The sequence below is a fragment of the Hermetia illucens genome, chromosome 1 (assembly GCF_905115235.1).
Source record: "Hermetia illucens chromosome 1, iHerIll2.2.curated.20191125, whole genome shotgun sequence".
Classification (NCBI taxonomy): Eukaryota; Metazoa; Arthropoda; class Insecta; order Diptera; family Stratiomyidae; genus Hermetia; species Hermetia illucens.
In genome coordinates, this window is record NC_051849.1 from 202,190,406 (window position 1) to 202,209,886 (window position 19,481).

The following is a 19,481-nucleotide window of genomic DNA, read 5'->3' on the forward strand; positions in this document are numbered from 1 at the left end:
AGTACTCCATAGTTCTGTTTATACCATGTTTTGGGACGGACAAATTCTAACTGATCGCCAAATACCGCATAATAAGCCTAACGTGATGTTAGTTGACAAGACGGGTCGCTCCGCGTATATTATTGATGTCTTTATCCACCATAATAGCATCATTGGACGGAAATACGTGGAAAAGAAGGTGAACTATGAGCCTTGAGCTCGGGAAATTAACGAAATTTGGCATCTCAAGAAAGTGGTTGTAGTTCACATACTATTGTTAGCTTCAGTTATTATACCCAAATTCCTCACGGCTTGTCTTGATATCCTGGGCCCTTTACAGAGTCTGGTTCAAACCATGCATCTTCTTCTTCTTCTTTCTCTTCAGCCTTTGTCCCGTTCACAAGCGGGGCCGACTCGTCGTGATCGGCTTCGCCATTTGGCTCTATCGAATGCCTGATCTGGATGCAATCTCGAGGTTTTCAAATCCCCATCCAGCGTATCAAGCCACCGTTGCTTAGGTCTGCCTTTTGGTCGTTTACCATCGACTTCGATGTTCAGACCAATCTTGGCAAGTGAATTCTCGTTTGCACGAATTGCGTGACCATACCATCGAAGACGCCTCTCTCGCAACTTTTCCACGATCGGTGCAACCCCATAACGATCGCGGATATCCTCATTTCGGATGTGATCTAAACGTGTGATGCCACTTGTCCAACGTAGCATCTTCGTCTTCATTATCGCAAGACGCCGTTCATTATCTTTTATGGTTGGCCAACACTCAGAACCATAGAGAGCGACTGGACGGACGACATTGCGGATATACCATTCTACATAAGTGTTCGATGTTGCGGGGAGTTTTCAACAGATTCTCCCACTAGCCTGCCACCAGTAGGTAGAATCACCCAAGAATAAATTGTTGGCACGTAGCGCTAGTGTTGGATAAAATGAAATTTTTACACGACTGGAGGTATCATCCCTTGTCAGCTTCACGTGCCGAAAAAAATGTAGGTTTTGTCGTCAGAAGAGGAAGCATAAGCCAATCTGAAGACTTGCTTTGGTGGATCTAACAGCAGCAGTAGGTGGAGTATGTTAAAGGGAAACCTTGGATCCTGCAGGTCGGGAGAAGGTGAGAATGAATTACTGAAGTACAGATGCTGGACGAAGCTTGGTTTTAACACTCAATTGGCTTGTCTTCAGCACTTAAGGTCTCACTGGAGACGCGTGGAGCAGGCAGAAGTATTGGATACCCGAGGTGACTTCGGTGTAGCACCAGTATTAACATCAACTTTCCCAAGACTCCGGATGAGGAGCGCAGTGAAGTTTTATCTTTTGGATACGTCTCGTTATCTTGGAAAGTTTCGATGTATAGACTCGTTTTAGTTCACCGTGAAAGCTACATGCATGATGTTGTATTCCTCTTGTTTATTTTTCTGTGGTGGAATCTACACTGCAGATTATATTCAAAAGGTAAAAGATACTCTACTATGATATACCTAAGTGCTTGTCTAGGTTCGATTGTTTATTACTAAGTTTCTAAGGCCAACTTCGCCATTAAAACCTAAAACCTATCTAATTACATTTTTTAAATTTGGCAATATCCACATTAAATAGTTCCTGAGGAGTTATTTGACGCGGTCTAGATATTTCATTATCTTTGCACCTTAGGGGCCTTTCCTCAAAAACATAAATAGAAAGTATATTCGTATTGCAAAAACAAAATTAAACCCAGCATGGCCAAGCCTGGGCTATGGATATTTAATGACTAGACCAGCATTTTAAGTGATTCAACAGAAACCGGCTGTTTTCGTCATTTTCGTTAGTGACCACATATCGCGGCAACAAAAAGCTACAACTTATTAACAACAATTATTGTTTCTTCAGCTCAAAGGTTTGAAAGTGTGACCCAGATAATTCCCCTTTTTTGTTACGTACATAATAATATCGCATAGAAAACACTTTATGTGAACATATATTGTACATATGGTACATGCACAGTTATGTATGAAATATGATCAAAGTTTCTTAAGAAGAAAAAATAATTCGGCTTTGCTGGGTTTATCTTTTATCTCTCTGCCGGTATAAAAGATATTTCCAGGTGAAATTAAGATTCGTGTTGGTATAATTTTATATCTTTTTCTATGCTTTTGTGGAGTGGAGGGGGTATGTGTATCTACTGTGCGCGCCGCCGGTGGAGAGTATCACGCCTAATTAGGTTTCTGTAAACATGCCAAGCCATGACAAACAATTACATTCCGGCATGCTTGCAAAATTCATGAACAAGTTATGGCCTTTATGCTGCTTTCCGTTGAATCAGGAGAAAGAATTTTCGAAAAATAACGTGCAGCTAACAATGTTTGTAGCTTTTTTTCAAGATTGTCAGACCAAGTATGTGAGTAATTAATAACGTGCTGGTTACTTTCGGTTTTCTGCTTGCGGGCGTTATGAGTATGGATGAGGCACTGAGGTGGGTCAGCACCAGACTATCAATTAATAAGTGCGAGAGTGAAAACACCCATGTATGTAGGCGAGTATGAATGCATGACATCAATAATACGTATTTTCTTACGAGCGTGGAATTGTATCGTTATCAAATTTCACATTCTCTTTCGATACACCGCTGAACTCAGGAAGATACGAGCTACGTTGATAGTATCTTTTATTTTCATTCGATATGCGAGCAACTACGGCAAAATAGGTTTAGTTATATGCATGAAAAGTTCCCACTATGAAGGCGTACGTGAGTACAAACGTACGAGTAGCTGATATAGCCCAAGAGAGACGGCTTTTATCTATCTATTAGAAATACTGTGCTAACAGCCATGCAGTGTTTGCGTCGAGTATTAAGAAATTGATAACGCACTTGTTTGTTCGCTCCAACATAAAGTGCAAACTTGATAGACTCTTGCATGATATCCATGGAAGTTTGTTGGTTTATCATAGGTGGGTCGCTTATGTTGGAATATTTACTTAGTGATTGCGAGGTAGAAAATGTCAGGAACAAAATGTTATCTTCGCCTTGGGGTAGGTAGAAACTTATACCTAATTGCATGCAAGAAAGTTGAGTTGATAAGCTGACAGACAAGCTACTGGATTTGAGAGGTTCCCAGCTCAAGATATACTCGAAGCATTTTTTTTTTTTACAAATTTTGACTGGTTGGGTTTGGGAGCGTCTGACGATAAGTCGGGGTCGTGTTTGGTAGTTACGATACTTACCTACAAACATGCTACATATATAGACTCATTCTAGATGCATTTGACTGAAGCAATTTTTTTAATGATTGACAATGCACATACCTGCGAAATAAAAGAGAAAAAAAAAATGCTTAAAAAAATTGTCAAAATCTAAAAAATCTTAATAGGAAAAGGAGTGTCCGCCACTCAATGAAAATACAGATAATATTACCGACGGCATAGTATGACTCAAATAGCTTCAATTGAGTCCACGCATTAGTGATCCAATAACACTTTCCATTAATTGCTACCATCGCTTTGCTAATTTGGAACCAACCTGTCCTGTCTGATAACACGGAATTACTCTTTATTATCATTTTCCGGAAAGTTTTATGATTTGAGCTGATTATTGCGGTTCGATGAATTCCAGAGTATCTATCCATCGTTTTCCATGTTCACATTTTCAATAACTTGATAGTCACCTTGATATGGTTTCAAAGCCCGGGAAAGTAGCTAGACAGATCTTTTAAGTTAAAGTTTGGTTGAGGGGGTAGGGTAACAGTATAGCCTCTTTATAGGAAGCATGAATCCTAGAAACTGCTAAACAGATCTAACTCCAACTGATTCGAGAAAATCAAAGTAGTTTCCCCCTTATCTCCCGGTCTAAAGTTGAAGTAAGACCAAAGGCTTGACAGTCTCATGACCTATATTGCTTGGGCACGCTGGATATCTAAAGGTCGCACGAATGCTTTCGATGTAATAAAGGCTCCATTCAATTAATCCCCCTCAATATTTTTCGTTTTCTGTCCTTCTGTTTGGAGGAAGCTACTTGTCTATCAATTTTAGGTTAGACTACAAATAACAGACAAATATCTAATCTCATAGCAATTCTTTCAGCCGGCTATGCAGAAGAGTACGCTGGAGAGCCGTTTTCAGCGTGAAGCTCGAACTTATAAGAGGATGACCTGGTGAACAAAGTTCTTCTTAGTGGGCGCCCAACGTGGGGTTACAGTCCGACTCTCATCATAACAGATTTGGCGCTCAATGTGGGGCTAGAAGAGTGTCAATCCTGCTATCTTCTGAGGTTTAGACTCCGGACTTGTTACTCTGATGCCTAAACGAACTTACTTCTAAGTTCGGGCTTGACGTTCAAAAAAGGCCCTTCAGCGGATTCCTCTGCATGGCTAGCTGAAGTTATTGCTAAGGTGATGCAACGCTTAATCTCATCGTAACAACTCTCTCGACACTCGTTTCAGGCCCAGAGGAGTGAATTCTGAGCCCTGAGGGGAATCACTCCATTCCACCCCCTTTCCTCCCCTCATTCTTCTTCGGCACCGGACTCTCACCAGAATGTCGGCTTTCTTCAATCACCTCGACTAGCAGATGACATCTCCGTTATCTCATCGACCTTAGCTTTCTCTAAATTTGGAACAAGAGGCAAGCAGAATCGAATTGAAGATAAACACCAACAAAATCAAGATTCTTAGCGTGACTAGCGCATCGCACTATTCGGAAGTGCCAAACACCCATGTTGTGGTGGATAGGTCGCACATTGAGGACTTCCTTGCGGCTTATGCCATACAACAGAATTCACTGTCTCGGATGGTCGATGAGCCCAGTTAATGCTTTCTTCTGTTTTCCAGGTAATTGGTAAAGATAATTCCCATGCTTCCCAGAAAACTGACGCCATATTATTCAGGTAGATTTCACCGTCCTTGCCTGATTGCCCTACTGTTCAGATTGTTTCTTTGTTTCGGGATTATAATAATGAATCTATATTTCATCGAGAGTAATGCGTCGACTCCAAAACTCATCAAGGCTACGACAGAGTAACGCTAAAACAGCCTCAAATTTGACCACAAGGCAAGGCACATCTTGCCGGAATTTTTCCCAGACTGAGGTCCGGGAATACGTGCTCATATTTTCTGAACTTTTCAAAGAAAACAGTAATATACCTTTCTTTGGTCTAGTACAGAAAATATAATTACCAGTTGTTCTGAGGATTTAAATCTTATTCCCAGCGGAAATAATTTCAAAGAATAACTGACGAAAGCATGGAGCTTCTGGCAAGGACAATCTTACCATTTTGATTTAAGAACGCAGAAATCTGATTGTTAGCAGCGTGCTACTTCTCAATGTGCCTGAGCTTTCACTGTTATATGAAACTAGCGCTGCATGATATTCTATAGGGAGAGAGAAACCTACATTTTACCTTTTGCGCCACATGATTTTAAGTCATCATCCATCCTAGAGCAAGGGATTCCCTTCGACGTTATCCACACATACAAATTTTTCGACGCGCATGTTGAAATATTACCGGGACGATGTCGCTACTCGAAGTCAAACTGAATCCACCCCTTTTCATTGTGTGGTGAATCGGAAAGTAACTGGAGACGCACATAGGTTTGCAACTATTGGCGCTTGGGAAATTGATCAATTATACAGTCATGCCTCCATCTGGAAATCCCTGGGCAGGTACTTCTGGTATCTGCCGACCATATGGCTTCAAAATTTAATCTTTGAGGAAGCATATGTAATCCATCATAATTACAAAAGAGATGAATGGGATTACTGACATACTAATCTTCACGGACGAATTAGGTTGCACTGGCCGGACCACTCGGAGAAATAGTGACGTCATTCAATCCACCATCGTTCTCTATTACAAAAATGGTGGGGTCCTATCAATCGGTGTAGAGGTATCACAAGTTGCTGCTGAAACTTGATCAACTGAACGAGACATTGCCTCCGAGAGTGTGAGGTCTGAATTAAATCTTTATGAAGTAAGGAGGACATGAAAACCTTAGTAAGGCTTTCAGCTGTCACATGGAAAAAATTGGAGGTGGACCGGCTATATGTAGTCAATGTAAGGAAAAGGGGGAGGTAGTTCTGCATTTCTTATTTCTGCTCGACCTCTTCAGACCTCAGGCGAAAATCGGCTTTTTACAAAACAATCTAACAATAAAAGAAGCAAAGGCTCACTTTTCTGATCGAGAATGGCCAGGGAATTGGTAAGTTGCTCGTGATACGAGCAGAAAATATATACAGTGCTTTGAGAGATATTCACTCGCCTACATTAAAAGAGTTAATTTCAGATTCAACTAGAGCAAAACTCCCATTAGCAAAATTTTATTCATTCCTAGAGAGAACTGCGTTATGAGTTTGCTTCACGCATTAACGCAACCTGGATGAAGTCGCGTTCTACAACTGATGTCCTTTGTGATCGACGTATCAATAAACATATCATATCTAAAAATTACCGCAACGTCGTCCGTCCAATCACCCTCTATGGTTCTGATTGTTGGCCGACTATTAAAGACAATGAACGGCATCTTGCGAGGGAGAGGAAATAATTAAAAAGAGAAAGTGAGATAGCGTCTTCGATGGTATGGTCACGTAATTGGTGCTAACGAAGATTCACTTGCCAAGATTGGTCTGAACATCAAAGTCGATGGTAAACGACAAAGGCCGGCCGTAGCAGCGGTGGTTTGATACGCTGGATGAGGATTGAAAAGCCTCGCGATTGAATTCAAATCAGGCATTTGATAGAGCCAAATGGCGAAACCAATCACGACGAGCCGACCCCGCTTATGAACGGGACAAAGGGGAGAAGAAAGAGAAGAGTGAAAATAATTTAATGGTTGACTGCCATAGATCATTTGCAGTACAACGAAATGGTAGTATGTTATATATTCTCAGACTGCTAAACAAAACTGGTTCAAGGAATATTTTTTTCATACGAAAGAGGGCGCCCCCTCATTTGAAGGTGAAACCGAAGATAGATAACAGTACCTACAGGCTCGATACCAAACATACGGTCAAGCGTCCATCTGGTAATGCCTGGGCTTGCCTGTCAATCATACGGTTTTTAATTTTTTCTTAAGAGATACACCTAGTCATAATCACTAAAAGAGAAGGATGGTCGACAAGTAAATAAGTCGTTTCGGATTACAGACCTTACAGTTTTCACCAACGGTTCAGTAGGGCTCAGGGGTTTTATCGAATTACCCGATTATGGAACAGGCTTGACCATTCTGAAAAACGGTGACCATATTTCATCAACCACCATTCTTTCACAAAAATGGTAGGATCAAACCATTTGAATCTATTTCGACAGTCAATTTGGTCCACTAAACGGAATATTTCCGATGTGGATGTCAGGCTGCTTGATGCCAATACCGAATGGAGAAAGTTGAATTCCGCCGGCAACCTTTGTTAAAGAACTTGGGGCCTCTGAAACGGCATTTCCATTGTCCCTTAAGAAGAGGACATTAAAATGTTGGTAGGCCTTTTAGCTGGACACTGTTCCTTAAACAACCTCATGAGAAAACATGTGAAAAATCTGCACACTCTTTACCCTCAAAAGATATAATAGAAAACTACGAGTGTTTTTCTGTGTCGGTACCCGTAGCGCGCCATTCATTCCCTTAATATGTCAAGTTTATTTCGTGCTGATGAACCGATATCTCAACTCGTCTGGTAAGTGTCGGATCAAATTTCACAACTGTTAAAATTTAGAGGGAAAGTTAGTATCAGATGTCATATTCGAACTATAAAACAAAAAATAAATCGTACCAACAGTAGCAGCATATGGGGATGATTTCGAATTTTTTTTTTATCAAAGGGGTGCTCCTAAATCCGTCCGTTAATTGTGCTGCATTCTGTACCTTTCATGGCCGTGACTCCCCTTTAGTAGGTATAGATATTTTTTCGGTAAATTAAATAGAAAATCCTGCAAAATTCGGCAGAAAATCTTATCATCACCCGAATGTAAAGACCTTACATTTAGACCTTATTCCTCAAAGTAAGACGGACACTTTTCTTTTCAAGTCAAAATAAAAGACGCATGTTGTAAGTACATTGGAACAAAGAATAGTTAACTTAAAACGCGGTTCGATATGTCGTCACTTTCAAGCATGAACACAACTAAGGTCTCTAGAAATGCTTGGGTTGGACACTACTCGTTCGCTGAGGGCTTCATTACCGCTCTCAGTATATGGAACGATTGTCTGAAAGGTGAAACGCCATCCACCTATCTGGTTAGGTGGTATTCGGTAGATATTTCATGGCAACAGACCATCATATAAGGAATTCGAACCAAGGTGGATCACTGTATCGCCCCAGACCCTCTACTTCTTTTGTAGCGTTTTACAAGTTCACTAGTGGGATTGTTTGATGAATGTAATCGTCGAAATCTGTTCGAAGTATTTCCGTCATCCCTCCCTCGCGGCTAATCGCATCGTGTGGAAATTGTTCGATATCCTGGATGCATTAGTGTTGGCTTTTAACAAGAAAATGCAGACTTCTCCCACTGTTCCAAGTACCGGTTCTCAAAGGTAGTGAGGGATGGTGTGGTCAGCAGCCCTGTCTGTTGAGTCAACACCGAAAGGGCCAGAGGAAAACCTCCATGCCGTGGCACCGGAAAACGCTGAATTCACATAGACTTGCTGGTTGCGGATAAAGCAGGCGATTGCCCTGAAGCCTCACACATCGGCAAGGTTGTTAGACTATAATGGGTTCGTGTAGTTAAGTAAACACAAATTCTTCTACAAGGTGCGCACAATGCTCCCTTGGAGACTTGGGTACCGCAACTGTCTAAACACCGATACAAGTATATCATATGAAGAAAAGGGAAAAATAGCCCTGCATATCGTGTATAGCTGCCCAACCTTCTCAAATCTGAGATGAAGATTCCTCGGAGAAGTTTTGTTCAATGACGAATCTGTGCACTCTCTGCTTCTGGAAGGCGGCCTAATAAAAGGGCTGAGGGCTTCAAGTCTCGACTCTCCGCACGAAACTAATCTAACCCAAGTAGGAATGGTCGGCCAATTTTTAAGAAATAGAATACCATTATTAAAATCATTTGACCAAATACTAGAGTAGGTATGATACATTGATCAACATATTTAGCAAAGTCGATATTGTCCTCACAGAAGTAATCACAGTCGATTGCAACGTGCTAATGCCAGTGCTTTATCCAATCCTGGATTTTTTTTACACTCTGTAGTTAGTATGTTTACCAGAGCCATCTTAGATTTTTCCCTTGCAGCAATAACCTTGTCCACGGTGCTTCAAACCTGTTGCGAAGAACTCTTCTTCGAGTTTTTTGTTATACTTAAGTATTAGACCGCTAGCTTAGACTCGATAGCAATCGACTTGTATAGGAAGGACTATGTGAATTTTCCTTTACCCGTCATCCATCTACTGATGGGTCTCTCATCAGTATGCATTGCGCCTATTTAGCAAATGCAACACCAGGTAGGTATTCCCCGGACGTTTTGAATAGCATCTCCTGTAAGGAGTTTCAGAGATTCGAGCTAAGAGGGAAACTGCTGAACCTTCCTGATCATTTTCTTTTCTGTCCCGCTTGGAAGTTGGTTCGTCAAGATTGATTTCGTCACTTTTCAAAGACTTTCAAATCACCATCTAACGTGTCAAGCCGTTGTTGCTTTAGTTGGCCCTTTGGTGATTTCTCTTCAGCGTGAGTTATACTCTTCGAACCGTGGTAGAGCAATTTAATACAGCGCAGCAACATTTGGGGCTTGGTGTTATTACAGTGTATACCAGATGACACACTGTCAAACGTCCCTCTGAGTTTGAAAACCTGCGCAGCGTCTATTGGTCTCGGCGATTCAAATGATAGTCACGAATGAGGCTGGAAAGTATACGTGCAAAAGTCTTTCTGGTTTGAGAGACAAGTCGAATCGAACAGTAATTTGAAGACCTTAACGGACAGTCATTTTCCTCCCATATTCAAAGGCTTGAATAACGTCACTGAGCCAAAAGGTTGATTCCTAGCTCTTCGCTCTCAGATGTTAGTTGCGATATGGTCCTGACAGGTGGCATCGCTTTCAGAAGGGGTAGATGAACAAATGTGTATGTCAAAACCTGCTCGAAGTGTTCCCGTTACTTGTTCGTAGCGGCTCATTGGCCGGAAAGCGCTGTGTAGATGAATCGGGGCTAATACAAGTATTCTTTTCTGATGAGGTGTAAGTGATCGAAGTACCAACAGACTGACTCATCTTCCCGAGATGACTACGAAAGAGGCAAACAAAGGTCAAAGTGTCGACAGGTAGTCGCACTGCATTTAGGTGCTGACGACCCCGAGTAGCCGAAATTTGATTAATTTTGGTTAAAAATATATTTTTTTTTGGAAAAGTATCGCATCTTAGGTCTATATAGGCCTAAAACAAATTAGAAATTATCCATATGAGTACTCGAATCCGAGTTAAATTACACAAAAGCTGACAACGAAACGAATAGAACCAGACAAATAATCCCTGCTTTTAAGAAAGACTTTAGCTACAGGGTCAACTGAATGTGTATCGGAAGTCTTCCAGATAGGAAAATGGCTCCGATGCCCGTCAATTCTTCTCACCAAACTAATGCAACCAACTTTTATATAAATATAGGCTCCAATAATTGACGGGGCAAAAAAACAGGTTAATAGGTCCAGACCCACGGCATTAATTTGGTCCTTAATTATTTTGTTATTCTTGACCATAAATGCTCGACGACATTCAGGAAGCAGTTTATGCTCTTATTCTATGTAAAAATTCCTAAAAATTAATTTGGGTCAAAATGTTATTTCAAAAACCACGTGAGGGACAAATATCTTGAAAATACCAAATAGAAAAACGAGATATTAGACTTCCATCCTCCCAAAGAGATGTACTGGGATTGTAAAGGAAGGAATTACTGCGTCAAGTGGCTACCAAATCTTCCAGAATAAACACAGACGTAGCAAATTTGAGGCCTGCCAATAGAACAAGGTTCTTGCTTCTAATTTTAGCTAATTTTTGGTTATAATGAGTAATTGATCTTTGCATTTTTTCAGATACAAGGCAAACCAGTAGTCTAATAAATACTACATAATTAACCACCAAATCAAACCTCTCGGAAATATGCGAGGGGACTTATTATTTGCATCTGCCAAATCGTTCAGACTCAAACAAACCCACGTTGGGCGCCCTTTTTAATTATATTCTGCTCGCGCTCATAGTTTGTATTTTTAATTTCAAATGTATATTATTTTGGGTCTTTTATTTATTTTCACTCACTTGCATATATTATCATGAAAATTTTGACTAAACCTTCAAATATTTTCCAAATTTACCTCAAAACAAGCACCTCTTCCATAGCAATTGTCTTGTTGAAAAGACCGATCAAAATTCGATTAAATTTTTCAAAAATTCAATAAAGTCTCTGTTTTATGAGAACAATTTCAAATATAAACTATGAATGAAGCTACTACTTTCATTTTCGTGTATAATTCCAGATGATCCTTCGAATAGCTCCAATAACATTCTCCGAATGCTGACAAAACACATGAAAGTATTTGAAAACATCATCTGAACAGAAAACATTAACAACATTGAAGATAAGTGTCTAATAATAAATCTATCAGTACAAATCACACATGCAAGCGTAAGCTATTTACTGATCGATAGTTTTACGATAGATTCATTCACCCCGGCTGTAATAATTCAAGCACTTTCCCGAATAGCTTCGCCATGTGCCAGCCACCCATCCATCTTTCATTCGTTACTAAAATACATACAGAGCGGAGTTGATATAATTGATCTTTTCATGTTTCCATTGTGATCGCAAATATTGACGACAAATGCAGGGACACATCAAATTGACTTTAGATACTTGTACAAGGAGATGAAAATTCTATCTGGCGGTACTTTACAGGCAACGCCGAATGTCAAAGGAACCAGCAAGCAACCTGGCCTGCATAGGACCCAAGCTGTGCAACACTAACGACATTTATGGACAACATAATCTCAAAGCCGACAGGTAAAAACCAGCTTAGTTTCGGTCGAAGGACCTCTTCACAAAAAAAACCCCTAAATGGTTTTATGGCCTTATTGTTATTTTCCATACAGGAACAAGATTACAGACCCGGCCGAGACACACCGGCGGTCTTGGATAATGTTAACAGCCGATGATTATCTCTGATAGACTCGTTAACTTTTGACAGACGTGTCGGTCCTTAAACCGTGTCTGCTCTGGAGGGTTGTGAGGTCTGCGATGGTATTCAAACTAATGCCCATTGTGAGCGGGAAAAATTGGGCTGGTCTTCAAGCTGTTATTCATAAATGAGGCAAATTAGGTACTTTTTGAAGGGATTAATTAGTAGACTAGCGACTGCCTAGATACTTAAGGTTTTATAGATACATATACAATTTGATTTCGAAAATAATCCCTACGTTCTTCCAGACGAGGGGGCGAGTCAAGCCAATTTTTATGCATATGTACTTCGATATTTTGACATCATGTCATGCACGTTTTCATATAACATTTTACAAACAATACTTTGGGGGTTACGTGTTCCTATCCAATTAATTATAGTATTCTAGATATGTATCTTTAACATGATATGAATATTACAGACGTACTTCCAAATGAATTCATATTTTTGATTGAGAACTACAGGAAAGTACTTATGGGAGAAAGTAACGACACATTGTTTTTTGAGCAATACATTTGCTATTAGTGACAGAAACATGACAGGTACCATATCAAATGGAATCTATCTGTATTAATAGAAAGCTGTAACTCCTGATAATTTTGTATGATAACTCTTGCTTTGTAGATTCTTTTGCTTATTCTACTTTTTGCATGGTAGTGACATACTTGCAATCTTTTTGTTAAATAGAAAGAATTTATTGTAATTTTGTTGACTTTGTTATATTAATTGAATTATTTAATTTTTTTATAAATGCCCCTTTTATAAGTTCATTAATAATAGTTAGGTTTCTACCAAATTTTCTAACAATACGATATATTTTTAAGCTGAAAAACTACCTTAATTTCGAAGAAAATTAAAAGTAGATCATAGGCCTCCTTCAAGTCTACATAAAATGACCCATGGGCGCCTGGGGATTGTGATCCCAAGAATTTCGCTAATTGAATGTCAACAATTTCAGCCTCTAATTTTTATTACATGGAGAAGAGGTCAGGTAGGGTGTTCATAATTTCAGGTGGTTGCCTTGATTTCCGAACTTATCCATCCAGCTCTGCGGCTATTATTAAATTCTTATATAAGCAGGCAATAATCTCCACGTCAGATAAAATTTTAACTTCATTAAAGAGTTTGTCTCAGTTCTGTCATTCAGTATGTATTGGAATTGCGACATAAGCTTTTGGGGTCCCTCGATATTACATCCTCGTCACAGGACTCATTCTGTTTTTGAATGCGGGATTGGATCCATTCCCTCAGATCGATGTAAATAGTGTCGCCTCAAATTGGCTCCTGAGCTCTCTCTGAGGTCCTCCACACTTACATTCGTCAAAAAAGTGATAACGGCCTTAAAACTAATCGGTGCCACCACTACGAAAATGCTGTGGTGAAGGGTTGAAGAGTGAACTTATTCAATGCCTCGATCCTGTACACAAGATGATCCACTTCAATGAACTTGACTCTCCATAGGTGCAAGATGTGCCAAATGCGATGAATAGTGGGAGGTAATGGGCTATTGGTAGCCAGGAAATAAAACGCATTTTTTGGAATCCCTTTAGCAATCAGTACTGAGATAAGCAGAATGCTAGCCCATCAGTGTCCCCACCCCCCTATTTGACGGGACACTGCTCCTTAAGCTACCATATGGAAAGGATTGGGGTGGTGGTTTTGGCTATGTGCAGCCAATGCGAGGAGGAGAGGGCCCTGCACTTTATATGCAGGTGCCCGGCCTCCTGTGATCTCAAACGAAGACACCTTGGTAAGGTTTGCTTCAAGGATGAATCTGTACATTCACGGCCTCTACCTCTGCCCTCCGTCAGATTTGCTAAAGTCTGTGAACGCCGTAGGTGGAAAGTCATTGAATAGATGATTTACGGGGATAGTATAATGGGCCAAACAATGACCTGAGTGCTCGGAGCTGCTGCTCCCCCCGGTAAACTAAATTAACTAAATAACTTTGAAGGATTACGGTAGGGATGAACATTTTGGCATTGCTCGACGGGTTCGGATCCCGGTTCGTAATGGATGCTTGTGTTCGTAGTAGGCTTATTACCTTGGTAAGGAAGCTTAATTACAGTCTCATTGCAAATTAAATGCGAAAGAGACCCAGTCTGTATCCTACACTCCTACAAGTGTATACCCATTTTGGGAGAGAAAGCTTTGGTTTTCAGCCTGGAACTCATGTGTTCTCTGAAAGCCCGAGACCTTGACTACTTCACAGAAAAGAACGAGGTAGAAGAGGCCATCAAACGCGAATGTCCGAGGGTAACCAATGTCCGGACTGGTATCACCCCTACGCGAGGAAGCTTCTAAATAGCGGGAAAATCAGAATTGGTTGGTAGTGTGTAGGATACGAATCCGGGCCGGCCCAACCAAATGTTACAGATGTTTGGATTATCGACACATATCTGCAACCCATCGGCGACCTGACAGAAGGGAAACACGAGGGGACGACTTTGTCTGAATTCGATGTTCAGGGATAACGTTTTTCAGTGTCTATCTTACGCCGAATGAGACGATGCCGGACTTTCGACGCAGGCTTGATGCTTTAGAGGGCGCTATCTTAGGCGCGGATTTCTCACTCATACTCCAGAGAAAGGAATTCGCGAAATGGCAGCGAAAACAGGACTGCTAGTTCTAAACACCGGATCCACCTCAACGTTCTGGCGTCCAGCCTGTGAGGGAAGCATTCCGGGCGTAACCTTCGAGCCAGAGTCACTGGTGTCGCTGGAGGACAGTTGGCGAGTTCTGAAAGATTTCTCTCAAGCGACCATCAATACATTGCCTTCGAAGTGGTGGACACAAACTCTCGGTGTGCGCACTTTCTGTACATGGAACATTGCGCAAGTCAACACTGGGAGGTTGGTCGAAGCTCTTGGGCGGGCCGCGCTGGAGGGTACTCCTAAGGGTGGTGGCGCTGCAGCTGTTGTAAATTCAATTATGAACTTTATAACGACGGCCTGCGGAGCCTTCATGTCCAGAAGGAAATCGAGACGTGGGAAACCTTCTATATATTGGTGAATGTTTTAAATTGCAGAGCTCCGGAAAGAGTCTTACGGGAGGAGGCATGTACCATAATGACGGAGTACAAATCAGCCAAAAGGAGACTCCGCAGCGAAATAAACAGGAGCAAAGCTCGCTGCTGGCTGGTACAAATTGGTAACACGAAAAATCGGGGCTCTGCGGAAACCCTGTTTACTTAAGGTCGAGCAGATGGACCGCATTGTATGGGCACTATTCCGTAGGCACCTCATACGGCGGGGAGAGCGCCGAGGACTGTCCACTTTTCTCTGTAAAATAGTTGGAACAGGCAGTCCTCCCTATGAAAAGCCAAAGGCCGCCAAGAACCGATGGTATTCCAGCAGAGGTATACAAACTGGTATTCTAGCACCGACCAGACCAATTGCTCGCTACATTCAACGCTTGCCTGAAAGAGGGCATTTTCCCTCCTCGTTGGAGGGTGGCGAGGCTTGCACTGATCTACAAAGGAAAAGGCGACCCTGAGTTTACGTCTTCATACCGCCCGCTTTGTATGCTTGACACTGCTGGAAAAGTGCTCTAAAAGCTCATCAGAAGTAGACTCGCGCTGCCGGAGACTTATATTCACGGCAGTTTGGTTTTAGAGCAGGGAGATCAACAGTTGATGTTGCTATGCAAGTCGTGCTTGCCGTTCGACGAGCGGAGGCACATAGGCGTCGAACTCGTCGAGTGGTGCTCCTCGTAACGCTTGATGTCAGGAACACCTTTAATTCCGTAAGATGGAAAGACATTCTAGGCACACTAGACAATACTTTCCAAGTACCGACCTATCTGTTACGGACATTGAGGGACTATTTGAGGATCCGCTCCCTGCTCGATGGAACGCTAGAGGGTCAAAGGATGGTAGACCTCACATCGGGGGTAGCACGGGGATCCATCCTAAGGCTCGACCTCTGGAAAGCTACTTATGATAGTTTACTCAAACTCGACATGCCTGGTCAGTTATGCTGATCATGTCGCGACGCTGGTTGCTGGAGGCACTGTCGAACAGGCACAAAGCAGGCAACGTCTCCTGATGAGTTCAACGCAGTCTGTCCTGCTCTACGATGCAAAGGTATGGGCTGACGTAAGGTATATCGTAAGGGTCTCGTGCAAGTACAGAGACGGGGAGCTTTGCGGATGGTGTCTGCACACCAGATTGCTTCTGAACTCTCTTGGCAAAATGAAACTAGAGGCAGATGGACTGTGCGGCTCAACGGCAGCTTAGGTGCGTGACTAAACCGGAAGCATGTGAGACTGACTATTTCCTTACCCAGTTCTTAAGTGAGCATGGAGTTTTCAGTCTTACCTACACAAAATTGGAAAGGCACGATCTCCGGATTGTGTGTTTAGGTTCAGGTAAACTGTTAATATTTTCGATCATCTGATGCTATGTGCAAAAGCTTTACTGCCTATTACTAACCCTAAAAGACGGTTGTTTCAGAATAATGGAGACGTCGATAGAATTGAAAACGTTGGTATTCGGAAATTTTTGGCGGCTAACATATATTTGAGCAAAATATTTTTAGGACTGTAAAGAACGTAAAAATCATAGGTTCCATGTTGATGTTTCAACTTCTTAATAAAACTAAAAATGGCAACTTACTTCCCATATCCACTAAAGGGGAAGCATCTAGGCCTCCGACCTGTATTGAGCTGAATATACAATTGAAGCAAAAAGTCGTTGTGGGCAATTGGAGAATGCATGGTGTGCAAATTTCGTTAGTTTTGCTTGGTGACACGGGATGACAGCTGCTTATAAGGCTTCGGTTCCAGCAGTAGTATTAAGTAAGCCACATCGATTAAAAAGCATTTGAGATTATGGAGTCCTCATTTTTATCATAAAAAGTCAGTTGAGTTTCACTAAATATTAGTCCTTTTCCTTCGATCTATGGAGTAAGAAAAAATCACAAGATGGAAAGCCAGATGATAGGTCCAGTGGGAGCGGGAGAACAGAGGTTGATTGTTTACAAACAAAAAAACAAGTTTTCGGAGACGAATGGCTGGAACGCTATTGTTGGGAAGAAGTGACTCTGGTTCGCTATAGAGCTTTTGGGGCGGTAATCATTGAAAAAAAACACACGTAGTACCAAAGACAACTATCAGCACCACCTTGACGTAGAATCGAACTTGGTGATCTTTCTGAGTTTTGGGAATGTTTCACCTACTTACTGGGATGACTGGACCTTCATTTCGTCATGTCATAAACATACACCCATGTTTCACTATCTATAATGACCCTTGTCATGCAATTTTTATCTTCGTGTAAGTGATCGAGTAGTTCTTGGTAAACCTGGACGAAGTTGGCTGTTGGTCATCCCTCATCAGGCGAGATATCAATTTCGCAACGATGTGCATCTTCAGGTTTTTGGTTTTATATCTCGTAAAACGATGCAATTTAGAACCCACATTCCCCAGCAAGGTCTTTAGTAGTTGTTAATTTGTCTGCACCATGGTGTTGACTTTGTTGACATGTGGGCTGTCAGGTGACTTGGAAGAAGGTTAAAGAGACTCATCGTCTGGGCTCGTCAGTCGGCCACTCTTGAAATGTTCACATAACTGATGATCAATTCAGATTCAGATCACCACCAATACTCCTCAAAGATGCTGATTTCTTACTGTCAAATATTGTAATTTTGACTTTGTCACCCTAAAAGCTGAATTATCATATCTTGAATGAAAAATTTAGGCATGTTTAGATTAAAGTCTTACTTAATGCAAACATGCACCTGTAGGCATATCACCATTAACCTGCTCAAAGTTCCAACTAGGCAAGCCTCATGAACAATTCCTCTTCATGCTTCAACTTTCTACAACCACAAATCCACATTTCATCACATAATCGCTCCATTGCAAAATTATGATCCCCAAGAAAGTGCTAACAATAGACAACAAGCACACCTGAATCCAGTCCATATCTCTCAACCTGTCTTCCAAGAAGTTGACAGTGATGTCTTGCCGGATGAATATTGTCTTGCCAATCTCCTCATCCCGCATTTTCATATCTAAACTGGTAATGTGGATAAATTCAATTCCTCAAGTGCAAACGCAACGTAAGCACAATGAAACAACAATACAATCTGCACAAACATTGGTTAACCACCAGCGCCGTTAAGCAATAAGAAGTGATTCGCAAAGGTCTATTGTCATCATCGTTTATTTGTTCACATCGGATGGGATTCAAGCGTTATTGAAACCCTTGAAGAATCCGTACTTAATTGGAAATTTAGCAAATTATGAAAGTATCTTTGATGTGCTTGATAAGATTGGGTAAGTGCAGAAAAGTTGGCGAATTTTGTAATTCAATTGATGCTGGTTGGGGAATATGAAGTGCTGTTGATGATGGGAATAATTGCAGTAATAATACCATAAAATAGTGACTTATCACGCTAAGCTTTGTGATTTTCTATTGCCGACTTTTCCGGTCCTGCATAATTCTCTGGTCTTCAACCCACTAAGCTTCCAAGGTGATTGTCCCCCATAATTCTAAATTTAGGTCCCGCTCCTAAACCGTCCTAAGCTCCTGTTTTAAATAAATGCGACAACTAGGTCGAACTGTCTTCATCCTAATGGTATCTCACGCGATTCCCACTTCTGGGACATGACGCAAACTGGTCCATAATCATGTCCACATAAATTTTACAAACCTAACAAACGTACGTGCAATTTTCCTTTTCACCCGTTTCCATCCCTATTATCAAGCAGGCGACATTCCTACACGTCATAATTTAAACAAGGAAAAAAGGAGCAACGGCGAAATATAACATGACACGAAATCCCCAAATGATATATGGAAGCTTTTTATGCCTGCGCGTGCATCATCTCCTCAACATTCATATCATCCGATAAAATAGGATGTATTTGAACAAATTGAAAGGATGATCCGTGAGTGGATGACATGTCGCATTCATTCAAATTGAACGCATTAACTCGAATCCGTTGCGGCGTTGTTTGGTAGTGACGCTATGCGTATGTCGGTCTGTATGTCTGGCTTGCATATCTGTTTGTCTGACTCCGAGCCAGCACTGAATTATCTTTTGCATATGTGAAAAGGAGCTTTGTGGAAAAAAAAACAGGAGGCGTCATTGGACTTTATCAAATTGCGCGGAAGAAACGAATGTGATATATGACAGTTTTTTAAATTGTCCTTGCACTCGGTTCATTTGTCGGTTCAGTGGATGTGAAGGCACAAGTATGGTATCATTAACGGCCAAAATGAATGGATTTTTCATGCCTGTTAGTCAGGCATACATGGCCCTATATTTTCAACAGATAATTTCTGTTAGTGACATACATATAATTTGTCACCACATTCGGAGCCAAAATGAAAGACAGTTCCTTTCAG

General features: G+C 41.3%; 1 protein-coding gene across 5 annotated transcripts in view; it reads right to left on the reverse strand.

Moving 5' to 3' along the window:
• LOC119648657 (fasciclin-3) overlaps positions 1-19,481 on the reverse strand; it is a 297,763-nt gene that overhangs the window by 229,109 nt on the left and 49,173 nt on the right. The gene's annotated exons all lie outside the window — the stretch shown is intronic.